The sequence below is a fragment of the Tamandua tetradactyla genome, chromosome 3, assembly GCF_023851605.1.
Source record: "Tamandua tetradactyla isolate mTamTet1 chromosome 3, mTamTet1.pri, whole genome shotgun sequence".
Classification (NCBI taxonomy): domain Eukaryota; kingdom Metazoa; phylum Chordata; class Mammalia; order Pilosa; family Myrmecophagidae; genus Tamandua; species Tamandua tetradactyla.
Window position 1 is genome coordinate 164,481,344 of NC_135329.1, and position 17,998 is coordinate 164,499,341.

At 40.2% G+C, this 17,998-nt stretch overlaps 1 long non-coding RNA gene across 2 annotated transcripts in view; it reads right to left on the reverse strand.

Moving 5' to 3' along the window:
• LOC143677890 (uncharacterized) overlaps window positions 1-17,998 on the reverse strand; it is an 84,462-nt gene that overhangs the window by 53,325 nt on the left and 13,139 nt on the right. The gene's annotated exons all lie outside the window — the stretch shown is intronic.

The window sequence follows — 17,998 nt, forward strand, 5'->3', positions numbered from 1 at the left end:
ATGGCCCCTTACCTCTGTATCTTTTTAATTATCAAGTCTCTAGAGCCTCTTGAACCATCAGAAAGTTGTATAAAGGGAAGAAAAACATGAACAAGTCAGCAATAACTACAGTACAGTCACTACTAATGAGTGACAATACCAAACAGAATTCACAGCTATCTTACTATACACTTAGCGGAACTTCAGATGCATTTCCTTGTCTACAAACGTTTACTGCCTTAATCTTGAACTTCAAATGCCCCTGCAAAAGTGTGGGCATAACCCTGGAAACACTACTCTGCCTGACACTTAATCTGTAGGTGGGATAATTTTGAGGCATGCTTCCTAGAGTTTCCTGCAGATGTTTCCTGACTTAATATGCACCTTTTGTTTCTCCCTTTCCTTCTCTGCCTTGCTTCCCATTTCTCCTGCCAGGATCCATGCAGTGCTCAAATAAATTACTTCTACTTGGATCCTTGTCTCACGGTCTGATTTTGGGGAAACCCTAATAAGTCATTGGGTACTAGAAATTTTCCCTGTAAGTAAATCCCCAGGATGAGATTCTGGAATTGAATCACTAGGCCTGATAAAATGTTTGAATGGCTTCTTAAAGATGCCACTAAGGCATTAGCTTGAAAAGGACACTGTGGTTCTGGAGCACTATCCTCCCATGTGCAGAATATACTTGAACTAACAGCCATTATGTCATGCTGTGTCTTTGATAGGTACAGTACATGGGTTTTGGAACCAAGGAGGTAGAAGTATGTCACTCTTCTCACCATCAATCTCAGGGTTTTACTTCGAGAACTTCTGTTCCCCCCTAACTTATGGCTCTATTGGTCTCCAAGCCCTCGTTCCCAAGACAGGGATACTTCTATCTGGGAATACAGGAAAAGTTCCACCTAACTAAAGTTATGACTCTCCCTGGTCATTTTGGACTTTTCATGCAGGCAATGAAAGGTGTTACTATAACTATCAGGGGTAAGTGATCCTAATTGTCTGAGGAGTAAGTGTTCCTGAAGTGTAATGGTGCCAGGGCATAGGAGGGCTGGAGCTCAGGAAACATTGGAGTGCCTTTTGGTGCTTCTGTGTTTGGTAATAACAATAAATGCACAATGGCAGAAACTATGGCTGAACAGCAGTGCAGTACAGAGCCAAATGGCAAGCAACCTACACCAGTTGGGGTTGGGGGTGTGGAGACATCTGAAATGAGGAATATGATGATTCAGCTGTGGCTTTGAGACAAGCTACTGCAGCTGGACCATAGCTTGTTCCACTAATCTTCCTGTTGTAAGATTTTATTTTCTGCATTTTTGTTTGTTTAGAAATCATGAGTGTCTACCATGTTAGAGAAGCAGTGACAGGATGGAGTGAGCATGATATGGGGATCTGAGAGTAGCAAGGAGTAGACTTTGTGAATTGTGTGTGCTGTGACTGTAGCTAATGATGTCAGTACCTACCAACATCCCTCAAAATTTGCAGTGAGCTCTGGCCACATAAAATCTGTGTCAAATCTGGATTGACTTTCAATAAAAGGGGATTTATTTAGTTAACATATAGTTCTTCAGAGGAAAGGCAGCTAACTTTCAACTGACGTTCTTTCTTACGTGGGAAGGCACAGGGTGATCTCTGCTGGCCTTCTCTCCAGGCCTCTGGGTTCCAACATCTTTCCCTGGGGTGATTCCTTTCTGCATCTCCAAAGGCCTGGGCTTAGCTGTGGGTGCTGAGATGAGATATGTTGAGCTACTTGGGCTGTGCTATGTTGACCTCTCTCATTTAAGCTTCCAGCCAATTAAACATCATTCATTGCAGCAGGCATGCCACCTAACCAACTGCAGATGTAATCAACAACAAATGAGATTCACATCCATTGGCTCATGTCCACAGCAATAGAACTAGGCACTTCACTCTGGCCAAGTTAACACCTGAATCTAACTACCACATGCACTCAGATCCTTATTTCAGGCGCGGCTTTTTGGGGATGGTATAGAGGAAAAGAAACAAGGAGACAGTGGGTTTTCTGGAGCAAGAAGGGTATTTCTTGGTGACTATCTAGAATTAGCCAACAGCCGCCATTCAGACTCCTTCCCAGAGCAAAGAACTTGTCAGAAGGCAGGATTTTGATTCTAAAGAAAATGATGAATTAATTGACTGAGGTATCTAGAACTTAGTTTGAGTCTGCATGTGCAGGTAGGTGAGGATATTAGTTATCTATTGCTGCATTAGCAATAAATGAATTTCCTCAAAACCTAGTGGCTGAAAATAACATTTATTATTTTAGTATCTGTGGGTCAGCAATCCTGGAATGGCTTAGAGGGTGGTTTTGGTTCAGGGTCTCTCAGAAAGTTGCAGTCAAGGTATTGGCTGGGATCCAGTCATGTCAAAGCTAAGAAAAGAGTTGGGTATACTTTCAGGCTCATTCATGTAGGCCTTTCCACAGGGTTGCCTCGTGAAATGCTGTCTGGCTTCTCCCAGATCCAGGGATTGAAAAGAGAGAGGACCTCCGAATGAAAGCCACTAACTTTTTATAACTTAATATCAGAAGTCAATCCCATCATTTCTGCTGTATTATTTTCATAAGTCCAGCCCACACTCAAGGGTAGGGAACTACAGAGAACATGAATACCAGAAAATGGAAATCATTTGGGGCCATCCTGGAGGCTGCCTACCACAGTGAAGGAGACAAGGAGCCCTGGTTAGTACATGTTGAGTTTGAGAAGCCTTCATTTATCTTAGCGGAGCTATTTAAGATTTACCTGTAAACAAAAGTCAGGAGCTCAGGAAAGTATGGAGCTCAGGTCAAGATCAGGGTCATAAGTTTAGAAGTTATGAGCATCTCATGAATGATAGTTGAAGTCATAGTTGTGAATAAGGGAACATAGAAAAGGAAGATGGTTAAGGCTAGCATCTTGGTAAATATTAACTCATAAGGGGCAGGTAGAATAACAAGTACCACCAAACAAACTAAGAAAAAGTGGTCAGAGAAACAGACTGCAACATCTTGGAAGCCAAGGGAGGAAACCACAGAGTAGAGGTGATTTGTAATGTTAAATTAGACACAAAGTTGGGGTACAAGGGTAATTCAGTGGTAGAATTCTAGCCTGCCATGTGGGAGACCTGGGTTTGATTCCCTGCCCATGCACTTCCCAAAAACCAAATAAACAAGCAAAGAAAGGAAGAAAAACAAAAAGTCAACAAATAGTGCTGTAATAACGGGGCACTCACATGGAAAAGAATGAAATGTGACCCCGCCATATAGCATACAACAACAACAAAAAATTAGATACAAAGTCAAGTAGGATGACAACCAGTTTTTGGATTTGATAATTAAGGAGGACATTGATAAACTATAAAAGAGGGCAATCTAACAGAGAAATTGGGAAAACTAATGGATGCAATGCCTATAATATAATTTGCAAAAGCAAAACACAACAATTTTAAAAGTAAACTGAAAAAATACGAAAGTTAGTAAGATGCTTTATATGTTATTCAACTCTAAGAATTCTTTAATGTTAGAAAGTTAGGCAGATACACTTAAAGCTATTTGATACATCAAAGCTCACTTTGTAAGCCAGAATTCAGAGTACCTAGAGCTCTTAAGCTTCTCATCCTGACCTCTCTAATGGTCTTCCTCTCAAAAGACCCAAGAATTCATAGAACAACTGATTGGGTGAGACCTGTATAGTTGTAATGAAAGCACAGATTTGTTGTAATGAAAGCATTTGTGGTATTTTCTCCTTTGTTTTTCTATGCATTTCAATGAAATGACCTTTTAACTGCAAAATAGTAATAATTCTTGGCCTATGATGCCAGGACACCCTCATAGACATGTCAACTTTTAATAATCTGTGTTTCTTTGTTTTGCCATTGCTTATCTGCAATTTTTATGGCTTCAAAAATAGGTAGTATAAATCAAGGAATGAAGAGAATTTTTCGAAGATAACAGTTACAATTCACCAGTCAATTCTTTTTAAGATTTGAAATACATTTTGGTCTTTAAAAAGTACTTATTTTTCTTATGCCAAGGGAAACTTTGAATTGTAATTAGAACATTCTAATAGTTTAAACTCAGCCTAAACATCATCTCACAGGAATGATGAATTTTGATGGACTTTAATTCTATGAAAGTAAACTTGCTACATCTGCTCTTCACTTCTGCCACCAAAGAGGAGACCAAATACATGACATGATTTGAAAGAAATATGTGCCCAACAACATCCTGGCAGTTTGACAATTTTGTATAGCAAAAAGCTATACAGATTAAAATTTTAGTAATCTACCATAACTACTCTTGAACTAACTTTTGCAAGAGTTAAGGAAATTAGATTAATTAACCTCATTCTTAAAACTTAATAAAAGTAGCTTTTAAAATTCACTTCATTCTCTTAAAGTCTCTCACAGGATGTTCATTTTATGTTTATTTGACTACAAAGCAGCACCAGAATTCTAATGCTGTTGTTACATGGGCTTTGATACACTTATCAACACTCCTCAGCTTGGACCGTCAGAGAAGCGCAGTTTGGTAGTTTGAACCCATGTGTTACACAGATCAAAGGACTTGTGGTCAAAAGTCCTCTGTTTGATAACTAGGTCTGTCTCCAGATGACAAGACTTCAGCAAATCATTATGATATTTTTACCTGTTTTCACATTTGTAAGACACGAATCATTGAGATGCTCTCTAAATCCCAGGATGGCGGTAGCAGATAAGTGACATAAAGATGCTCTAAAATAGGCACAGCCTTTCATTAAGTCAAATACTTTCATATCTGAATCCATGACTATCCCTAAGAATCCATGAGGCTAACCTTATAAATGTTTAAGTTACTGCTAATATTTATTGAGAAAATAAAATTCTTGTAGTCTGCAACCTTTCTCTTGACATTAAATACCTTTGTTTATTTGTTACAGCCCTACTTGAAAAATAAAGAGGCTTTTATTCGTGTAGCCCAGAGAATATCGGATAAGATTCAGGATGCCTGGATTCCAGTCCTTTACTCAGCCATTGTCTTTAATCAAGTCACATCTTTGCCATGCTTTAGTTTTCTCAAATGTTAAAATGGGGCTGGGGATTCATTGGTTGGTAACTCTTTGGACAAGTGCCCTTTTGACAATCTGATGAAGAGTATTGATTCTCTCCTCAGAACAATGTACATGTGTTTCAGTTTTTGCATAAATTTCAATGGGTTCACAGACTCATTCAATCGATAATGGATTCCAGGTTAAGAGTCCTAGTCTAGTTGATCTCTAGCTTTAATCTCTAGGAAAGCTACTAACAAACCTATCTATACCTATTTTGGACAATGATGGCCTTCCATTTTCAATTTGCTTTTTTATTCATTAAAGGCTTCAACCCAAGTCCTGCAGATGGTCAACCCTTTCCAGCACAGTACTAAGCATACAGTCACTACACAAATAGGTGGAATTTGTGAGGAAAAGGATTGGCTGGCCTCAATGTTATATCTGAAATCGGAACTCCTGAGTCTTTCATCCCGTATCCTAAGCATAAATAATTTTTTGGCTCTCACACCTAGGCCTACAGCTAAAATATAATTCTACTTTGTATACAAGTTCTTAAATCTTTTGTTCACATTAAAAAGCAAATTGAACAAAAAAAAAAAAGCAAATTGAAGAAGTAGGACTATACTGCTCTGGAAAGATACACAGAAAGGAAAGAAAGAAACTTAGATTTTCTTTTTCTTGGATATTTCCTGTTTGGGGAGTCAGATGAAGAGGTGACAGGCTAAGTACTCCATCAGTTATGTGATGACTGACTTCTATAGTGAACCACAGGAGAGACTATTTGGCTGGAAAAGAGCCCATTCAAATTAGCCTAAGCACAGAGGGAAATTTACTGGATAAATACATGGATATCTCAAGGAAGTTTAGACATGAGGTACAGCTCAGCTTCAGGAGGAACTGGAGCACAAGAAGCTGGAAAATTCAGAAATAAAGTTATTCTCTCCCTCTTTCTCTGAGAGATTGAATGTTTCCTCCTTTCTCTTTCCCTCTGTCAGCTTTGTTCTTGGCTATATCAGACCAGCAATCTGTGCTTCAGGGTGCTCACGGCTGCCCAGACCTGCCTGACATAAAATTCTATTGACACCCCAAACAAGATTGACCAGAGTTCAAAAACCTAATTCCAAATTCCCTGCAGGGAGAATTTTATCTAACATTAAACAGGAAATTGTTCTGATGAGCTGTGAGAAGTTGGGTCATATCACTGCCTGCTTGATGGGAGCAAAATTTAGAAGAATGGAGCTTGCATGCTTCTTTAAGAAGAGAAGGTTGGGGGCACAGTGACAATAAAAGGCATGGTAAAATGAATCATGTCTCCCACAAAGACATGGTTAGGTCCTAAGCCCTGGTCCCAATGGGTGTGAACTCATTTGTAAGTGGGATCTTTGAAGAGCCTATTAAGATGAGGCCAAAGTGAAACAGGGTAGGTGGGCCTTAATCTGAAATGGCTGGAGTCCCTGTAACCAGAGGAAATTTGGACACAGAAATAGAAGCCACAGGAGGAGACCAGAGGAGACAGAGAGCCATACGACAGGGGCAGAGATTGATTGCCTGCAAGCCACTACCAGGCTGCTACAGGTTCAGAAAAAAACATGGCCTGCTGATACCTTGGTTTTGATCTTCTAGCTTCCAAAACTGTGAGACAATAAATTCCTGTGGTTTAAGGCAGCTATCAGTGTGGTATTTGTCATAGCAGCCCTGGCAAACTAAGACAATGGGGGAAAGAAATGACGTTTGTCTCTAATATGTGGCAGACCTCAAATCAAGGCAAAGGAGGCAGAAAACTCGGGATGTACTGGGCTGACTGAGGCTGGAGCACTGATGCTTGCTCACAAAGTCCAGTCTGACCCTGCCACTCCCCAAAACTCAAAGAAGGAAGATGTATCTAGCAACCACCATTTGCTCGGGGGAACTACTCTGTCATTTTGTTCCTCTCTTCCCAGATGGTTGACAACACTTAATCTTTTATAGTAAAACCATATTCCGAATTCTTCACCAGAAGATATTAACTACCGAGTGGCAATGAATAATGTAGATTTTCGTAATAAAACTGGTCCAGCTATAGCACTGTTTAATGGCCTATTAATGTTCTCTAACATGTGCTTTTCTTTTCTCTTAAAGACAGTTGGGAAAATGTGGATTAGCTTTGAATCTATAAAACTGTATCAATTAGCACTGTTTTGGTTGCTAAAAATATAAGCTCACTCAAGCTAGTTTAAGCAAAATTAGAAATTTATTTTAAGGATAATCTTTAAGAGTTTGAGGATAAAAGGGCAGCTGTCATTGGGCCAAACCTGAGAACCTGATAAATACCAGGAAGCCAGACAGTCCCCTCCCTACTGTCTTTCCCATCCATCATCTCTGCCACCCCTGTCCAATCCATATAAGCAGACAAGACCAGAGGGAGAGAATGCTGGGAAATCGTTTGTGTCCTTGGGGTACTGTTTTGTGATGATATGCTTTTCCTGCTCCCTCCTCATTCACCAGTGGGATGTCTGCTCATACCACATTTGGGTTGATCTACCTCTGTCCATGTAATAAGTGGAAAAGAAAATTGAGAGAAAAACAGCCAAGAGAAGAGGTAGGGTGTAGCAACTTCCATGCTCAACCTTAGCATTTTGTGATGGATACAGAATTTTATCATGAATCAAAAGGATACCCTGGAAGGTAGCCAGACTTATGCCTGTGTCACCAGTATCCCACCCAGAGAACTGGCTGCCAGGAAAGTGGTGATAAAAACCAGACAGGTGAATTGCCAAGGATAGGAGCGGATGATGGTTGGAGTTCATAGAGCAGCAAGCTCCCTACGGGGCCTCTGGAAATTTGACATAAGCATCTATGAAGAAGCCAATATTTGGGTGTCTGCCAGAGGGGCCTTCAACACCCCAGGCAGGGAAGAAACACTTGTCTATCTCTTCTGTCTCTCTACCTTGTCTCCACATACAGAGAAGGAGTGCAGTCAGTACAGGGGGTCTCCAGGAGCAACTGCACCCTGCCGTGCCCTAAATCCTGGTCAGGGGCCAGTCAGGACTGGGAGAAGGGACATGGTCATTGTATTTAATGGAGATTGAAGTTTGAAATTGGACTAAACTGGATTGGACTTTTTACCTCTGAAAGTGACTGGAACCCTGGAGTTATTGTCAGGGGGACACAACAGGGAGACTTTGAACATTTGCAGACCTGAAGGCAATGATTGCAGAAAAATATAATTTTTTCATGTTTGTACCCTCAGTGAATTAGGATCGTTCAATAACCGGATCCTGTAGCTACTATTTTCATTAACAACAAAGTGGGGATGGGTAGGACTGAACGATGCAGCTTTAGGGAAATGCACTGGTGGTGAATCACTGTGTGATTATGCGGGTGGGGTTTCCCCTGCAGGGACTGGACCTGCTCACTGCCAGGTGTCCTCAGAAGAGGTCAGTCATGGGGCAGGAAATCAGAACTCTGGGACATGGAGCCTGTCTGACTACATCTTCCAGGAAGGAGACTCCTGGGGCCCTGAGGTGCTCCTCCGGTCATGTGGGGGCTGACCAGGAGTGGGGACAAGTTTCCCTCTGGAAGGGAAGGAGCCCATGCCACAGCACTGAGTTGCTCTCTGAATGATTTCCCAGTCATCATCCCTGAACTTGTGTATGATTTATTTTGGCTTTCAATGTCCTGAGGGGAACTAAGGGGAAAGGTCCATAACCATAGTTGGGGCAAAGCAGTGCAGAGGAGAGTCATGATCCCTGCCCCGAGGCTGCAGCAGTGGTGGCTGCAGGCACTAGCTGAGAGTAGCTTAGTCCAAGAGTGACCATCTTAGTAGCCAAGTTAGTGGCCAAATGGGAGCACTTGAGGAACTGGTTCCTGACACATGACTGGACACCCTGAGGGAGTCTCAAGAATCTCAAGCAAAGAGCAGGGTACATTAGGGATGGGAACTGGGGATTAGTTTTTGTCTATAAATCTAGTGTGAATTTGATGGGAAGTAAACTAGCCATTATCGTTTGAGTTACAATAAAATTAGTTATCTGACAATGGAACAAACCTCGTCACTAAAAGTGTTTAAAGGATTCATGTTTCTTTTTAAGGAGTAGTCTAAGAATGTTCCTGCAGCATTTATCTCGCATTCACTATGTATCAAACATTGCGCTAAGTGCTTTATATAACAAACCTTATTAATAATTCAGTTTTATAGACAAGAAAACTGAGGCTTAAAAGGTAAATACGTTGTCAAAGATCTGATCGCTAATAAGTAGTAGAGATGGGTTGTAATGCTGGTTGCCTAACTCTGACACTGTGCTCAGGCCAAAAATGAACACATTCGTCTAGTGGAGAGAGTGACATGAACAATTGTGTCAACCATTTAAAAAAAACTATTCATTGTCGCAGGTGTGCACAAATTGTTATGGGGACACATTATTTGGTGTACTGGGAGGAGAAAAGAGGGAATGGAGGGGATGGTCAGGAAAGACTTCTTTGAGGATGTGTCTCCAAGGTGGAATCTTATAAGATGTGTAGTTGTTTAAAAAAAGGTAGAGGGAACACCAAAGGGTGAGAGGAGATGCCATTCCAGACAGGAAGGACAAAGAAGTGGTTCTCATGGAGTGTTAGTGCTATAAATAGTCACTGAATAGTTGGAAGACATCACGGGGCAAAGTTACCTAGTCATGAAAGAACATAGCTCAGGAGACACATGGATGGGTTGACTTCAAGCATGTCAGCATGGGGCTGCTGGGAAAGCTGGAGACATCATGGATGGCCATGAGCCCTATGATTAAAAAGCAGCAGTGGTGACAGCTGAAATGTTTGGAGGTTGTTTTCAGTAAGGAGATATTTGAATTTAAGATTTTGAGGTAAAGCATTTCCAGATCACAAGAAGACCCCTGGCATGACTCTGGGCTGTTGGCTGAAATGACAGGTGGTAAAGATCACTGTGGTTAGAAGAATGTACCAATATTTTGAGGTTAAGCACATTCCTCACAAGTCTAAGACTCTAGAATTCTATTTATTACCTGGCTTTTCTTGAAATGAATGGGTTTGTAAATGCTTTAGTAAAGTCGTTCAAAAGCTGGTTGCCTAATCAATGGTTGCTATTTTACTCAGTTTTTCCCAGATACACTGCCAGGGTATTACGATCAAAGCCTGCGAGTTTTGTAATAGTATCCAATTAAGAATTTCAGTTTTGCAGTGTGTGGACAGAGTGTTTATTTGTGACTCTAGCACTCTATAATCTGGTGCAATGAAATCATATGGGTCTGGATCATTGATTTGTGTGCAACTGATGAAGCTCATTTATTGTTATACCACAAGAAATAGAACCAAATGTAACCATGGCAGCTTAACATTTTGCCTTCTCCCCAAGAAGGAGATGGCATAGAAATACAAATAGATCATTTGAGTCAAACTGAGAAGGCTAATTTTGATCATAAGCAAAGACGATATGACAGAATTGTAGATTGTCTTTGACAACTAAATTGGGGACTGTCTTTGTCAGCCGCTCTCTGCTTCTACTGCTCCAGGGTTCTGGGGGAAATTGTTCTGTGCTCTATAGAGTGCTCATAATTTTCTCTATCTTCTGGGTGAGACCTAGGAAGATTGTTCTAAGGGCCACAATCTCTAAATATGTCATTTCAATCTTGGAGACACACCCTGTATTGTACCTTTTATGTTTCATAGCCACAATCCTTCCCTGGTTTGCACTGGGAAAATTCATTGTTCTTAACTCTACCATTCCAAAACACTATGCCCTGTCTTAAAAAAAAAAAGGTTCTCTAGTTTTAACTTGTGCTGCATTTTTTAGGTTGAGGAAAAGAAGGCTAAAGAACAAGGGGGAATCTGAGAGGTTTAGAATGGAAATGCTGACAGCCTTCTGACTTCACTCATGCTGACAAGCATCTACTCCACTTAAATTTCACCAAAGCGAACACGAATCTCTCACTTCTGAGCTTCTGCATTTCTTGTAGGTCTACTAATGATAAAAACAGCATAAGTGCTGACTTCAGTGGAAATTCCCTGATTAAAAAGACCCTTACTAACATTCTGAAAATTTGGTTTTCAGGCTCTGATACCTTTCATTGACCATTAAAGTGACACACTTCTGACCAACGGAAACTGTTAGAAGAAAAATGAACCTTCTTTCTTTTTTTTTTTATTGCTTACCTTTTTTTTAATTAATTTTCTAATTTTTTTTTAAATACCAAAAAACACCAAATGCAAACATTTGTAACTTTTGATCATTCCATTCTACATATATAATCAGTAATTCACAATATCATCACATAGTTGCATATTCATCATCATGATCATTTCTTGGAACATTTGCACCTATTCAGAAAAAGAAATAAAAAGAAAATAGCAAAAAATTCATACATACCGTACCCCCCACCCCTCTCCCTCACCGATCACCAGCATTTCACTCCAAATTTATTTTAACATTTTGAACCTTATTTCTAACTGTATGACCATGTTGGAGGAAAATAGCACCTGCCAGTGTGTGAGTGCTTCTCAGGAAGTTTCTCACTGTTTAGGAAGAAGGGTCCATTCCCGACTAGGACACAGCAAAGGCCTCTTCACATGGTCTGGTATTCCCGAGTGTCTTCTGCTATTAGAACACATTTTTTGGAAACTTGGAATAGAAAGCTTCCATTATTTTGCTCTTTCAGGAAATGATTCATGGTATTTCCAAAATCAACAGAATCTCTCTCTACAGCAGACTATTTGAATTCCCAACGTGGGAATTGCTCTTTGTAGACCTCCACAATCTTCTTGTTCATTAATTTTATATCCGTTATTCTCTCATTTGCTAGTCATTCCGGCATGTTGGTCCCAAGGAAAACAAAGTACAAATGCTTTCTCCTTACAAAAAAAAAAAAAAAAAAAAAAAAATCTGCCCATCTCCAGCAAGCACACCCAGGACCCTGGTTCCGTCTTTGAGAAGCGGGATTTGATGAGGATGCGGAGGAGTCACGTGCGGAGTAGCGGGAGGAATGCTGTGGATCAGACTCATGGCTCTCTGTCCTGGGATCTGCTGCTTCCTGGCAGCTGAGCCCTGGGTTCATCCTTTAACCCTTAAACCTCAATTTCCTCAGTTATAAAAATTGAAATACTGCCCTGCTGAAATTTAGGTACGCTCAAAAGACCTAAATTTCATCTCTTGTAAAAGAGATGTGGAAACCAAAATCACAAGCAAATGATGTCTGAGTATCATTGCAAGTGTAATTACTTGGAAATTGTCTTGTGGGTTCGGTGGTAGGATTTAAGCAGATGTCTGTGGTTATTCAGTGAGGTTCCCCATATGCACTTCTGGAGAAAAGTCCCAGCTGTTCTGGCCCCCAGTACCCAGATGCTTTAGAAATATTCTGTCCTATTTACCCTAAATCCCCTCTAGTTTGGCCTATGTAGCGATATACCTAAAACCTTATGGCTTTAATTGAGACCCTCTTGGAAGTTGAATTTCTTATATAGAGTTCCAATATCTTCAAAGTGTGTTGACCCCATTAGCAAAGAAGCAAGAAACTATTTATACAACCAATTGCACTGACTTCACATCCTCTGAGGTGATGCTGAGGTATGCTGACCAATTCTCCTTCAGGACCCAAGCACTCATTGCCCCAGCTGTCCAAAAGTTGCCTCCTGAGGGCTCAGGAGGGAGCTGAGGAGCTGTCTTGCCCTTAGTTATGGCTCCTCACTAGGGGCAGACAATGCCTGGTCAATGTCAGGGTACAAAGGTCCAGCATACTGGCCTTGATTTAGGTCACTGCGAAGGGCCATCCTGCTGCAGAACTCCCTGTGAGATTGGCAGAGTCCTTTGATGCAACTGTCTCACAGTTCAGCTTCCTTTGCTCAGTCCTGCTTCTCTTACTTCTACCTTGGTGCTCCTCTGCAATATAGAGTTAACATAGTAGGCTTGGGACTGCTGTCTTTTGAAGACTGCTTCCAAGGTTGGCCCTTGGCTAGCATCTAGAAACTTAGATTCGGGGAGGGTTCACACCATTCTCAGAACTGATGAGAGGGGCTCACTGTGCCTAAACTGTTTGCACAAACAATGTGACCATCTGCTTTCCTTCTGGAACTCTGGGATTTTGCTATATGCTAGAGAGTGTCTATGTGATCAGTCCCCAATAAAAGCCCTGGGCACCGAGTCTCTAATGAGCGTCCCTGGCAGACAATATTTCACGTGTATTATTGCAACATGTTGCTGGAAGAATTAAGCACATCCTGTGTGACTCTACTGGGAAGCTTGTACCTGGTTTCTTCCAGATTTTGCACCATACTCCTTTCCTTGTGTTGATTTTGCTTTGTACCCTTTCTCCGTGATAAATCATAGTTATGATTTGGAGCCAAAACTATAGACTATTAGCAAATTACTGAACCCGGGGGTCAAGGTAGGGACTCCCAACATAACTCCTCAGTCCTACCCACAAATATCCATCTTAGAAAACTTGACCTAAGTTACTCTCCTCCCCAACTCTAACCAAGACCTATTCTTCACTAGAACTTGTTTCAGTTTACAGTACCATCTTAGAATCAAAACCATCCCTTCCAGTTGGCTATCAGTCCTTCCAAATCTATCTCTAAAAGTCTCCTAAATATGTCCTCCACATTCCTACCACCATCATTGTCATAGTTTTCCATCTGATCAATTGCATCAGTTCCCTAATGGTTCTTTTCACAATCATACTGATACATGGTGCTGCCAAGTTAATCTTCCTAATGGAAATCTTGGAATAAGTGAGTTTCCAGCTTTAAAAACAAAAACAATATGACTTCAGTTTTATCTCACTGTCTTCAGAAAAAATGTGAAAACTTTCAAGCAAGGCATTCAAGGCCTCCATGAACTAGCCTTAACCACCACACCACTCTTATTCTCTCCTACTCATTGTACTGCACCTGTTAGCCACCTGGAACTTTCCACCTTTCACGAAACAGAGTGTGGTATTTCAGCCTCTTTCTTTTCTTTTGTTTATGCTATTTATTCCTTCTCAAAAGATCCCTTACTTTTCACCTCTTATCAAGGTTTGATTACCAACTCAAAAATAGCCCCTTTCATAAATGTCCTCCTAAGCTACCCCCTTGATGCATCATTAAAATCCTGCCGTCTCTTCTCCTACACTAAAATATCAATCATTGTGTCTCCTACTCTTTTTTGATGAGTGTCTCTGAAGATAATAACAATATTTCCCCTCCTTTCTACTTTGAGCCAAATCTGTGGACTTGACTAAAGAAGAGTGAGAAGAAACTCTCGGGCCAGAGTTTTTATTCCTTATGGGATAGGGAACCACCTACAGTTCTGTGTGCTTTGGACAAGTGGTCTACAAATGTTCTGGGTTACGTACCTCTAAAAATTTTTGAACATAAATCATCAACTTCATGGGTACTTATATATTATATACATGTACATTGTACTGATATTTTATGTACATCATAGAAAACACACATAAATAGTAATTTTCAAAGGATGAGCTAAAAAGTAGATGTAGAAAGTTCTAATATTTAACTCCTCGTGCAGTGAATCGATCCTCTTACACAGCAGTGTGTGTACTCCTTTTGGGGCCCCTGCTTCCCACTCCTAGGACTCTCTGTGTTTAGTTTCCCCTCTGTGACCTCCCGGCCTTGAATCAAATAAAGACTTTTCTCTGCTGTGCAATGAGCAAAGCTGGGAAACATTAACTGTGTTCATGGCTAGAATGTATAAAGGTCATCTTTCTCAAGGGCAGACCCTTGAGAAAGGTCCCTGGTGGTTTAGCTGTCTCTCGCTGGCCAGAGATTGTCCAAAGGGAATCTGAATCTTTTATCAAAGAATGCAGCATTTTCAGACAGCCCCTGAAGACTTTTTGTTGTTTTTGATGTTAGGTGGCTGTGAGTTTAAACCACACCCTCTGATGTGCTCTAGGAGTAAGAAGATTTTTCAAAGTCGGGGATGGGTACAGGCAGGTTTAAGCAAATTATTTCTCCCCTAATCATGACAGATTCATCTTGATAATGCAGAACTTTACGTGGAATGACCTTTAAAAATGTGAAGCTCTCAACTTCTGTCTGCTGTCATCACAGACTTTTGAGCAATCTGAGCAGAAAAACAAGACTACTAGGAATATGTAAGCGGGTGCTGGTAGTGGCATAGAAATAACTATAGAAAGGTTCTCCAGAAATACGGCAAAATGCGTATTAACATGGAGCATAAACTTGAAAGTGTGACACAGAGGAGGCTCAGAAAGAGACTTGCATGGTTGCAAAAGAACGTTTGCACAATTTTGGATTAAGTAAGATCTTTGAGCATGAATTATCCTGATTACTACATAAAGAGAGCCCAGAAAGACAGAAAATTGCTGTTGTATGAGAACTCTTCAGGTTAATATTCTAGAACATTATCATCACATAATTTTAATGTGATTGCATTAAGGTTAACATCAATTGAGGCCTTTGTATTTATGAATGGACTCTACTTCTGCAATACAGCTTACCAAACAAGCATTTTTGGAAATCACTACATTGAAAGTCATTAAAAACAAAAATATCACAATGACTCAAAAACACAAACTGAGTATCATTAATTGCCATTCCACACACATCCCACACACCCCATACAAACAGAGGTAAAGATGGGCTACGGTTCATATTTGGCTCTGAGTATTAGGTTTCAAACCTAATTACCAGCTCACTACTAGGAATGAATAATTTGGATTTAAAGTAAAAAGCACCTTTCCCTGGAGAAATTTCGTTTCAATGAAGGTCAAACTAAATGGGACAAAAGGGTATATTATTGCTTTCTTTCCCCATTCATGCTGATGTATTCTAATCCTGCCTGGTTCTCTAGGCACAAGCCTTTGCCTTGTACACTTCTTCATTCTCATGGCTCCAGGGGAGATAGAGGCTGATAGAGAGTGGAAGAAAGGCTGTCATGCTCTCTAACAATCACTGCAGTGCATTTTAAAGCAGATGCAAACCATGTGAGTACAATTTGGAGGTGTTGGGTTGTAGAGTCCTTGACCAGCAAAGTTTTGGGATGCTGAAGCAGATGTACAGTAAATTGTTTACTTGAGAAGTTCAAGAGTGGTATATAAGTTACATGCTAGTTTATCCAGTAGTTGAAATTCCTGGAAATTCTACAGATATCTTGGAATACAACTGATTAGTTAATTAAACAAGAACCTAAAAAGGAAAACCTATTTTTATAAGTCTCTTTAGAGTAGGTTTATAATGTATGTTTTAAGATCATTTGTTCTGCTTGATTATTGATCTTAAATCAAATAAACAATAAAGAAAGTACCTCACTTACCCAATAGCTGGTATTTCAAGAGAAGGGTCACACAAGATTTATTGGTTTTTGTCTAGGTCTAGGGAAATAGCAATATTTGATATTTCTAATTCAGGCTAAATGTCTGAATAAATGGATGAAACTTGCTGGATAGATAGAATAATTTTCTAATGGGATACATGGCTTGCTAGTAACACCAAGTAAGGAAATACCAAAGAGGAGTATAAATTGTAACTTGCAGATGAGATTGCAACTAAGAAAGATCAGCAATGAAGGAATATTTCTTCTGACACCAAGGTAAATTTTGAAGGTGTCCTCATCCAGATAATCAGGACTTGCCAACAGCTCTTAAAGGCCCATCCAGCAGGTATATAAGCCATTTGCTGGTGCCATGCTTTTTTCTTCATCCACTGCCCAACCTTTGCATCCTCTTCTCCAGGCCTTGCTGAAGTTCTTATCAGGAAAGGGAGACCAACTTGGAAGTCACACATCTCTTCACACACTCCCCATGGATCTAGATGTTTCCTTTCCTAGGGACATCAGGGCCTTAGTAAATAGAAAAGTAATTCCTCCTCATGTAAAGGTCAGTATGCTGTCAGGAAAACAGAAACAGTGGTAGGCATTTCAAAGATGGGGGATTAATGCAGGGAATTGGCTACAAAGGTATATGAGGGGTCTATGGAGCAAAAGAAAGAAGGGAGGCTATGCAGAGATCTGAAAGCTGCTGATGCCTCTAGGCTGGCACCCATAAGCCTGCTCTTGCCACCATGCAGCTACAAATGCTGTCACTTCAGGGACTGGAACTGCCAAAATTGTCCCTCCACAGCCAGGACTATAACAAAGAGATTCTGCCTTGGCTGCTGGAGTTGTAGTAGCTCTGTCTCTCAGCTCCTGTACTAGCAACTGGGCCTGCTGTTAATTCCTGAAATGCAAAGTTTCCTCCAATCTTCTAATCTCTCACCAATGCCTTCCATTGGCACATACTAACAGAAAGCCACTGCTAGGGAGTCTCAGAAATGTGTAATTTGCAAACCGCCAGCCCTATCCTAGCAGTATGCAGCAGATCATCAAAGGGTGGGTATGGAGCTGAGGAACAACAGATAAATAATCAACATAGGCATCTAGCTGTGAATTAAAGTTCCAGAACTTTTTTTAGGTCATAGCACATGAGGAAATTGGGATGAAGCAGAAGTGATATGGAGGCCTCTCCATGTGGCTTGTTAAAAATATTGATTATATTTTCTTTATATTGTATTTATAATGAAAAAATAAAATACAAATTATGAGGGAAGATATCACATATTGAATGTGTCTTAAATTTCCAAATAAAATATTTTGAAATTTTAACAATCAACTTGAGCTTGTTTCCATAAACATAACTTAAAAGTCATGATTTATGCTTCAAATGGTTATGTGTAAGTCTTATCTATGTTTTCAAATGAAGATCAGTTCACATTCTTAATAGTCCCTATTAATGAAAACTGGTCACAATTGGTAATAGAAAATATAAAAAGCTTTTAAAATAGCAATTCAAAAATTCACTGCCATTGAAAACATATTTAAAGACTAACAGCTCTTCCTTTTCATCATTCACAAACATAAGGTTGACATTTCTTGTATAATATGAATGGTTTTGAAATTCTGTTAACAATTTTCAAATCTAGTTGATGTATTCATATTTTGCACACATTGTCAGCATAGTACTCTCAGTTAGCTGGGATGTCCCTGAAAGGACACAAAGGGCTGCAAATAGAACTGGGGA